Source organism: Molothrus ater, chromosome 1 (genome assembly GCF_012460135.2).
Source record: "Molothrus ater isolate BHLD 08-10-18 breed brown headed cowbird chromosome 1, BPBGC_Mater_1.1, whole genome shotgun sequence".
Classification (NCBI taxonomy): domain Eukaryota; kingdom Metazoa; phylum Chordata; class Aves; order Passeriformes; family Icteridae; genus Molothrus; species Molothrus ater.
The window spans coordinates 22,783,010-22,793,792 of NC_050478.2; positions in this window are offsets into that span (position 1 = coordinate 22,783,010).

A 10,783-nucleotide genomic window follows, 5' to 3' on the forward strand; every position below is an offset into this window, starting at 1 on the left:
CCTTGGTGTTACAGGCACAGGACAATTCTGGATGACCTGGAGCAGTAAACACAAAGGAAAATTGTTTGATGGTCAGCATGGGAATGCCACCTTGGAAGTGGAGCAGAACCAGGTGCAGTATGCAGCCATGCCCAACGCATGTGAAACCTCCAATGCATGGTGGAACAAAGAAGGCAGAACAGGAAGGTGCCATCACAGCCCTGACAAGCTGTGGGATGATGGAGGAAGAGAGAGAAGGATCACTCCCATTCTGGGTTTCCCCACTGTGGATGCAAAGCCTGATCTGCACCTCTGCCCTCCCACAACAATCCTCCTTCCTTATTTTGTAGGACCCACAAGTTTTTCTGCTGCAGCAACTGAACATAGAGTGCTTTCTTTTCCTGTACAGCTGGATCAAATGGAAATGTAAAGAAAAAAATGTGCTTGTCTGTCTTTTCTGCTCCAGCCTTCTCATGTAGAAAGATGACTGACACCCCAGCAATGAGCCAGGCTAAACTCAGATACAGCGGCTTCCTGCTTCCCACACACTTCCCTCCCTGCCCTCACTTCTCCCCAGCACTTTGCTCCCCCTGTGTCAGCCCTGGCCTTAGTTTGTCTCCCTTGGGTTTCAGCTCACCATCTCAGCCAAACAAGGGCCAGCCTAACAAACTGGATTAGCTCATCTAGGGCCAGTGCATGCCTGCAGTAGCACCAGGAAGAGGAATACCTTCCTAAGCAGGGAAGGGACTGAAGGGAGGATGTGACAAGGTGAGGAAGACCAGGATCACAGCTCTCTGTTGCAAACAGCTGTAAGGTCAGCTCAGCCCTTTTCAGCCATTCCACTCTTCTCAGCATTGAATCCTCCTGACAGCTTTCCAGCACTAAACATATCATTCCTTATCACTTTGTTGCAGCAGTAAGTATTTAGGAAATTTGATATAGAATAAAAAGCCTATATTTGTAACAGTAAACTTTCATAGATACATAAAGGAAGAATATTTTTCACCAAGCTTTTACACTAATTACAATTAAATTTCAATTAGAAAGCTTTCAAAAATTATTTAAGAGATTACACACACAAAAGAAAAGCATTTAAGTACTTCAAAATTGTACTTAAATGGTTTGGGTTTTGGTTTTTTTTCAAACCAATATAAAACTGTTAGGATTGCTCCTATTATACCTCAAAACTACAAGCCATTTCAGCTGTATCTGTAATAAGTGTCACATTTTGGCACCTGTAACACTCAAAGGGGTTTTTTAAAGGTTTTTGTAACAACTACCCAATTTACTGCTTAAATTTTGATACCTATATGGTCACAAACCTTGATCGTTTGCCTTGACCAAGGCAAATCCTAAGGTTTATCCCCATCTTCCCTTTGCAGTCAATGGGGCTAAATTGCCATTGGCTCCTAAGGGAGCTGTTTTAGAATACAAACATGCACAGGCAATATTACTACCATTATAAAATACTAGGCAAAGTACACTTGGCCTCATGAAATGCTTCTTAGGCAGATATTAACTAACAACTACAATGCTCAGTTTCTCTAGAGAAACTCTAAATTTACTTGAGAACTGTAGTCAGGTTTTCTATTCCACAGGCTTCACTCTGAGGTGCTTTTCCAGAGCAACATTAATTTTGATTTTTTTTTTTTAGTATGAAGGGGTTTGCTTCAATGTTTGTGAACTGCACTAGACATTTTTTGCTCCTTGTAGAATGGTGGTGATAAACACATCTACTGTTGTAATACATAAAAATAATTCTTTTGCATTATTGCACCTGGCAACAGCTACTGCATTTAATGACCCAGTATTTCCCTTTTCATTCACTGATTACAGCAGCAGTCTGGAAAAGACACCAGTGGTCTTGTAGAGATGGATATTATTAAAGGAATAAAAAAAAATTTAAAGAGACATTTCAATTAATCAGATTAATCAACCTACTAAAACATAGAAACGTTTTAGTAGGTTGTTTCTGTAAAAAATAGGTCTAGAAATTCAGTTTTAAACATATGAATTCTCTAAGGCTACAGATCTATCTGCCTCTAGACATTAGTCACTACCATTAAGAAATTCCCAGTCTCGTACATGGAGGAGAATATATTCTATTGGATAAAAATTACTGCAGCTTAATCCAGTTAATCTTAGTTGGTGATTTAAGTCCTAGTTGTGTCTTAAGCATGTGTCTTTTCTGAGGCAGACATGTTAATTTAGGACCTAGAGACATTATAGTAGAATTGTGCTATTTATTAGGGAAAACTAAAAGTTGGTCTCTTGCCCTGAACAGGCAGGCAGATGTGAGGTGTTTTCAGGCTGGTATTTGCTAAGATTTTGAAAAAACATAGGGAATAAAATGAGTTATTGCACTGGAATAGTAAATGCATAGTTGAAAACAGCTGGAACCTCAAGGAACACAGACCTGCCAAAAGTGAGAATGTAGGAATAAAAGCATCTCTAGCAAGAGGTTCCAGCAACATTCCACTACTAAAGGGCCAGAGACACCTGGATGACACTGTTGGTTTTAGTTAGCCTTGTAAGGAGCAGGGATTGGGCTAGATGATCCCTCTGGGTTCCTTGCAACACGAGCACTCCTATGATTCTGTACATCACAAATGTTATATGGCAGAATAAATTAGGGAGCTAATTACTCCTCCTTGGACAAACTGCTGCCTTGTCAGCTGGGGCATGACCATCATGCCAAGACACCTCTTCCCACAAACATGAAAGCAGAGTTATGCTGAGTCAGGAGATGAGACACTGGAGGAATTACGGAGCCAGACTTTGGTGCTTCTTCAACAGAAAAGGGTTCATCTGCTACTCAGAACCCTTCTGTGAGTTAGGTAGTATGGATCTGGATTTTAATTTGTACAGACTTTGACATGATGACATGGAGAATATAGATGCTCATTGTCTAAGCTTATTGCATTATCACGTGTTTGGAAGAATCATCTAAAATGAAGGATTCGCACCTTTAGAACTGAGAGACATTTAACTCTGTGTTTTGGAAACCCAAGTAATTGAATTACACTGCCTGGCTATTAGCTAGCAGAAACAAGGAGTCTCACAAATTACTTATTTTCTGTATTGAGAAGTCACCTCAACAGATGGTCCCAGATGTAAATCCCTGTGCCAAGTGCAAAACAATTTAAAGCTCTTATGTGTGCTGGGATATCTTAAGTGAATAAGTTCCTTTCTACCACCACTTGGAAGTGATTTCTTTTTTAAGTCAGCAAAAAAAGTGACAAAGCTGTTGGCTCTGGGAATTGAATTGCCTTCATGGAGGATTGAACATACTGCATGAAGCTGATTAAAATATAAAAATGCAGGGGGTAAAGCTGTTTTGTGTCTAAAAGAACATGAAGTTTTGGAAGTCTTTATTTGTTTTTCTCCTAATCTTAGCTGGAATGTGTGTGATGGATCAAATGTTAAAGTCTGATAATGGCTAGATCAATTCAGTTTTTCTCCCTAGATAATAGTTCTATGGGGTATTCACTAGGCATATACATAAAACTTGTTTTTCTTGAATGTGATATTGTGAATGAAAACCTGAAAGCTGCAGCTTTTTAACTTTTGAGTGATTGATATATATTTTATCCACATTGTTGGCAGAAGACAAAATTATGACAGATTTGTCTGCAATTTACAAAGAAGATGTAGTCTGCAAAAGTTCTTCAACATTCATATTTAAAGATATTTGAAGTTGCCTGTAAATTTAGGGTGCTGGTAGGAGGGCATGTGGGAGGAATGTCATTCTAGAGATAAAAAGCTTAATCGAAGTCTTTGGACTCTTACTGCTGCAAGTAAGGAATGTTTAGAAGTTCAGTCTGTTCTTTGGGCTCTCATTAATGAGACATTTGGTTAAATGTTTTCCTTTCACTTGAAATAGAAATTCAGAGCTACAGAATGCACCCTATCCCCCGCCTCCTCTCCTCCTCTCCCTCCTCAAGAAGTTATTTAGTTTAGTAAATGGATGCTAAACTGGAATGTTCAGTAATTTCCATTCTCTTCAGATTAAGAATTCTTATGTTTGAGCTGAGATATCATATTCACAGATGCCTTAGCACAGATTAGAAATGAAATAAAAATAGCTGGGAGAGCAGAAAACTCTCTTTGTGAATGGGGAATCACATTCTGCTGCATACCCCAATGTAATAACTGGTTATGCAGGAAGAGTCCCTCAACATATTTTAAAATAAATTGTGGATCTATAATACATTCAGAAGAGGGAACAATTTGTTTTTATCTACTTCAATGCAGCACAAACAACTTCACATACAACCTTTGAGACTGTGAACTCAAAGAGAATTTCCAGAATATAACCCTTCAAGTTTCTTCAGCATTGTGTTTCAGCAAGAAGGCTGCTGTAGATAAAGAAGCTGTTTTCTCCTTTTCAAAGAATCAGACAGAGAAAAGCAGAGTTTGGACTATTCCCCACTACCAATTTTTTTTTTTCTATTTTGGGGAAGGATGCCATTTGGGTTGGCTGAACCCCTGTGAACATCACAACCAGCCTGTCTGGTGGAGCAACTATCTTAGATTAGGATAAATTGAACCCTTGCTCCCTATACATACCCAAGAGTTTCTGCTCCCACTGAACTCATCAGGAAGGCAGAACAAACAGTGCTGAGCACATCTGTTCCTGGGAGGTATTGGGGTCCTGGTTTCCCTGTGAGCAGAATGGCACTAAAAGGCTACAGAAGGAAGTTGCAGACCTGAGAACAAGGAAAGGAGACAACAGAGGTACAGCACGCCCAGGGGGTTCTGAGAACTGGGACAGGTTTTGCTGGGGCCTCATTTCCAGTGCCTTCAACCCTGCAGGCTCTGCCTGCATGAGAAGGGAGGAGCTCAAGCAATTAAAGGCATCAACGTGCCCTGTGAATCTTGCCAGATGTTCTGCTATGTCCTGTCCATCCAAAAGAGAGTTGTGCCAGATGGTGAGTGATCCTTCCACAGCCCTGCTGAATATGTTATGTCTTGTACAGTAACCCTAAAGAGGTTGTTGTGGAAGTACCACTTATGGTGGATAACCTTTTCCAAAGCCCACTGGATTTTGGCACCTGACACCCTCGTACCTCTGTGGTTTCTGCAACACCAGAAGTAAACATGACTTGGAGCACACAGGCCTCAGCAGGATTCAATCTACTGTATTGAGGGCTGTACAGTGCTCACAGTAGCTTGCATATTGGGCTAATGCACAAGTATTTCAATTCTTCTCACTTTAAACAACATTGTATCTCCAGTGGTCAGACGAATAACAGGACTCAGCTTCCCTGTTGAGTGCAGGGACCTTTCATTCCTATAAAATATATTAATAGGGTTCAAATGCCCAGTTTCCTCAAATGAAAAAGTATATCTATAAAAATCATACTTTTAAGAGAGGATTTTGCTCCTTCAAGGGGCAACAAACACAATTTCAAAAATATAATGATTCTGAGAGTTATCTTGGCACCATAAATAACTAGACAGAATTTCTTTCTTACTTTGAGGAGAAGAAGCTTAAAAGAATCAAGAGCTAAGCACTCACAGTAATACAGAAGTAATAAATAATCCCTTATTTTTAGCCACAGTCTGTAACATTTAAAAATCAGCATTTTTCAGTATATTAGAAATTACTCCTCTTTCAAGCATGTGTGTGGGAGTAAGGGGAAGTGGTCTTTCTTCATTTATCTGCTAAGTGCTGACTTATCAACCAATGGAACCACGTCTAGCATGGTCTGAGCTTCACTCCTCCAACATTGGAAGCACAGCAAACCATCTGCTACTCCTTGGGAAGTGCTGATGTGTATGCACATATGTATGTGTGTGACAGAGAGTAGGTGCAGGTGTGTGTGTGTGTGTGTGTATGCATGTGTGTATTTATACATCACTAATTTTTTACTCTGTAACTTTGCCTTTCTCCAGATGACTAATCCTAGCCTAATTAAAGCAAAAAACCTTCTTATTGGTAAAATGTATGCATTTGTTTCTAAGCTTTCAGTGTCAAATAACTTGATTAGCTACTCTGCCTAGGCATGCAGCATGATGAGTACCTCGGTTGATAAACGTTAAAGTGACTTTTCTGGGACCCTCTAGAATGCCCCCATGTAGGGGTGGCTGTTCTTCAATTTACCATTCTCCACATCTGGCAATGTACTATGCCCACCAGCACATGGTCTGACCCTAGACAACACTCCCATGTTCCAAGGTCCTCAGGCACAGCCTCCCTATTCAAAATTAACACAGAATGGGTGTCAGGAGTTAAAGAGCACTATTAGACAGCCCAAGGCCACAGAAGGAATTTTCCATAAGATAATTTATCACAGTGGAAACTTGAGGTAAGCAGAGAAGAGAAGAATTTGCAGCAGGAGGGCACTGATTCCAGCCTGGCAGAGGCAAGCTCTGGTTAGTACATCCTTAATAACACATCTGAACAAAAATTCCCACCATGATAAACGGTGTGAAAGGAAGCAACTGCTCAAACACGAATCACTGGTCAAACAAAGACCATCCCAGGTAATCTTCGGTCGCATCTGTGACTGCCAACAACCCCCAAAGCACCCTAGACTGATTTCTGGGGCTTCCCACCAAAGGACTGCACATGATCCACAGTCTTGCCCCAGACAGTGTAAAATTTCCCGCCAGGGGAGGTATCTGGGCATTCTCTCCTGAACCTGAACCCATTGAACTCTTTGTTTTGTGGGCTTCCCCCACCCCCAAGGGTTCAAGACTGTGACCATCACTTTGACAGGCATCAAAATTGCAACAATCTAGTCTCATTATTGCACCCATGGGTGGTGATACCTTCCTTCTCCACTATCTACTCTTATCCTTTCTCAGTCTTTCTTCCCTTTCCATATATATTTTCTGAAGTGCTCTTAATACTTTCATGCTGCTAAATTATTATAGATAATAATAATAAAATTGGTTATATACTTCCTTTCCAGTGCAACAAAATTGCTTTAAAATAAACCTGCTGTTTACATATATATTTATAAACACTGGTCATTCTGAGTCATTTCACTCTAATCCACCCCAAGAGGCTGATTAACAAGAGGCTCAATTAGGTGGCCTTCATGAGCAGGTTGTAACTATAGGGAAGACATACATTTCCAGTACTATGTTTCTTTCCAAAAATACAAGAACAATCTGGAATAGCTTGTCCTAGGAGAAAACTCCCTCTCTTTACAGGCAGAGCACAGAGTGGCCAGTGAATATGCCAGGATGTCTCAATTCATCAGCTGGGTGGGAAGAGAGCTTACTTGGTCTAGAAGGTTATATGCAGCTGTGCTACTAGTGCCAGACAGATGTCAAAGAACCAATGAAATCTGAAATCAGTGAGGCTGAGGAGAAATGGCTGGAGGGAGAAAGAGGAGAAAACACTTGGTCCCACAGTTAATGCAACAATGGGCTTTCAACAATGAGAAAAGAAATACAGTGTTGTGAGGCAGACTATTGTTCTATGCAAATCAGTGTTACCTCTCACACTTTCAGAGCTTCCCCCAAAGGCTGGAAAGACCACCCTCTGCTGTCCAATCCTTTTCCCAATATGCATAATTGCTGGACTAGGGATGTTAGAGAACACACCACTAATGTCTACTTTTGGTACCTGCTTAAGGATCTGTTGTCCATGAATTTGTCTAATTCTTTTTTTGCAGAAACCTTAGGGATCTGCTGATACTTGTCTACCTCCACAGTCTCCTGCAAACAGCACAATGTCTAGTTGGATGCCAGAGACCAGCTGTGTACACCAGGGATCAATGTTAGTGCCAATATTGTTTAATATATTTATTAGTGATCGGGATAATGCACTCCCAGCAGCTTTGCAGATGATAAAGCTGGGAAGAGTGGTCGATGCACCAGATGGCTGTGCTGCCATTTAGAGGCACCTTGACAGGCAGAAAATGCTAACTTCTGTGCCTGGATAAAAATGCACCAGTATATGTTGGGGGCCACTCAGCTGGAGACACCTTGTCACAAAAAGACCTGGGGATCCAGAACTGTGCCCTTGCAGCAGCAGCTTCCTGGGCTGCATTAGGAATAACACTGCAATCAGGTTAAAAGTGGTTGTTGTTCTCCTCTGCTCAGCACTAGTGAGACACACCTGCAGTGTTGTGTCCAGTTTTGGGCTACCCGTGCAAGAGGGACATGGACATTCTGGAACAAGTACAGCCAAGGGTTGAGCAGATGCCTGAGACTGGAGCATGTCTCATACAAGGAGAGGCTGATGGGCCTGTGCCTATTCAGCCTATTGAAGAGAAGGCTATGGGGGAGGGATCTTCACCATCTGAAAAAATTCCTGACAATGCTAAGCAAAGGTGGTGGAGCCAGACTCTTCTCAGTGGTTCCCAGTGACAGGGCAAGAGGCAATGGACACAAACTGAAAAAAAAGAAATTATATTTAGGATAAGAGAAAGGATTTTAGTATGAGGGTGATTAAGCACTGGCATACGTTGCCCAGAAAATTTGTAGACTCCATGGAGATAATCAACCCACATGGACACAGCCCTGAACATCTGGCTCTAGGTGACCCTGCTCTGAGTGGGAAGTTGGGCTAGATGATCTCTAGAGGTCCCTTCCAACCTCATCAATTTGATGAGATATTCTGTGAAGTCTGCAAACCAAGTGTTTGGAGAAGTGCTTTCTTAATTTGTTACTGATCTATAGGTTTTGTTGAGTCCAGCCTAAATATGGTCTTGTGAAATTTGGTGAATAATGGTTCTGTATTCCCTATATTGATTCCTTTCCTGGAAACTCCTAGTTTTTTCAGTTTCTCTGCATAAACTATTATCCCACCATCTTAATTTTATTTGCCCTTCTCTGTAGCTTCTCTAACTCGACCGTGTCCTTCTTGAGATGCAGAGACTAGAACTGCACACAGCACTGAAGATGGGAGTGCACTAAGGTTTTATATCATGGCAAAAAGCTGATGTCTCTTGTTTTCAATACCATTTCTGCTGATGTCCAATATTTTGTTGGCTTTTTTAGCTGCTGCTGCAAATTGAGACAATGATTTCAGAGATCTGTCAACAATGATTCCTGAGTCTCTTTCCTGAACTGTAGCTGCAAAAAACAGCTGTATTTCTTCATCTGCCCATTCTACTGGGGGTACAACAGTAAAGACAGAGAAGCTGAGGGAAAGAAAAAAGTAGGTCTGGTTGAATGTGTACCAGTTTTCTTGCACTTGTTGTCTACTAGCACACATCTCTCTGTGCTCGGACCTTTCCCTACAGCTGCCAGAACACACTGATGGAGGAACACCTCTGTGAGCAAGTCATAATCTGCAGCACCATCTCCCAACTCCTCTGTCTTCTTTGCTTGAAGTTCACTTGCAGATGCCCCTGTGGAACAGCACTACCAAGGAAGGGAACCTGATTTCTTTATGTTCTCTCACCTCTATTCACCTGGTGGTAACAGAGCCTGCCCCTCTGTTTTATTATTCTTGGAGTTGCAGTTGTGGGGGTTTTTTGGGGTTTTTTTAATGATAATTATAAAGGAAAATCTTCACCAAGGCTTGCATAAGGCAACTACATTATTAGCTTTCCATTACTGCCAAGGAAAGTATCTTAATTTAGCAGCTGTCTGTTACTGAGACTACTACTTGACAGCAGGGCTGACATAAATATTTATTGAACTTGCAAGGGAAAAACATCTACCAAGGAGGATGGAGTAGGATGGAGTATTCAAATTGGTGGAAAATTAGCAGCTGTTTCACTCACCTGCTTCTCCTATTGACTGCATTACAGGGGATACACATTCAGAAATGAGTTCAGAAATGCTAAAATGATTGCCACAAGTGCCATAAGTTGAAACCACAGCTAACAAAAAACAATATCGTATTCAATGCCCAGCCATGCTTTACAGGGATTCTTATCTAACTACCTTGAAAATGGCTAAATTACATAGTGCAGACAACTTCAACTTTTGCACTTTATGTAATCACTGTATTTGCTACTCCTGCCACCCAATCTTTTCTAAATTTTAAACTTGTGTTGTCAAAAGGCAAAATAAACACTAGACAGGCCATCTTTAAAGTGAGAGAAGTGCTGAATGGGCTAGCATCCAAAGAACTAAGATTATAGGAATCTGTACAGCAGGAAAAGATATATGAGCAGAGTTGGACTTCTGGTGAAAGGAAAGCATCCATTAAATCCTCCACTGTGCTTCAGAGTAATTTCCACAAAAAGTCCCATCTCCCCTTTCCCTGGGCATTCATTTAACATAGGAACATTCCAAAAGTGCATCTTCATTAGTTGTTTCAGCCCATACCAGTGCAGTCTTCATAGCAAGATGTCTGTATACCTGATTGAAGGGACTAAATCCTTCCTTACAGACTGCAACACTTGTGGCATCTGATAAACTGATACCAGTAGGGCCCCCTCCCTACTAAACTGAATTGTTTTTAGCCAAAGAATACCCCTCAGGTTCCCATCTGGATATCTATTATATCTAATCTGAAAAATCACATACACTAGAGCAATCCACCAAAAGTAAGGATATGCTCAGACAGCCCTTGAGTACAGCTCTAAGGCTAAAACTTTAATCCTCAAAAATCCTGAATTCCTCATACAACTGACATTTTTTTCTGGTGAAATTTAAATTTTCTGTTTCTACATGAAGACAGCGCCATCATCTCCTTAATAAAGCTCTGCCCACGTCACAGACTGTCTGACAAGCCTGCCCTTGGTGACCTTGCTTGAGCAGGAGTGTCAGACAAAAGGTCCCCTCCAACCTCAACCTTTTTGGGATTCTGTGTAATCAGAGCCCAAGAAGGATCCTCAGAGTTACTGCCTGAATAAGGTAGATTTCTAAATGTTATTCAGTAAGTTTT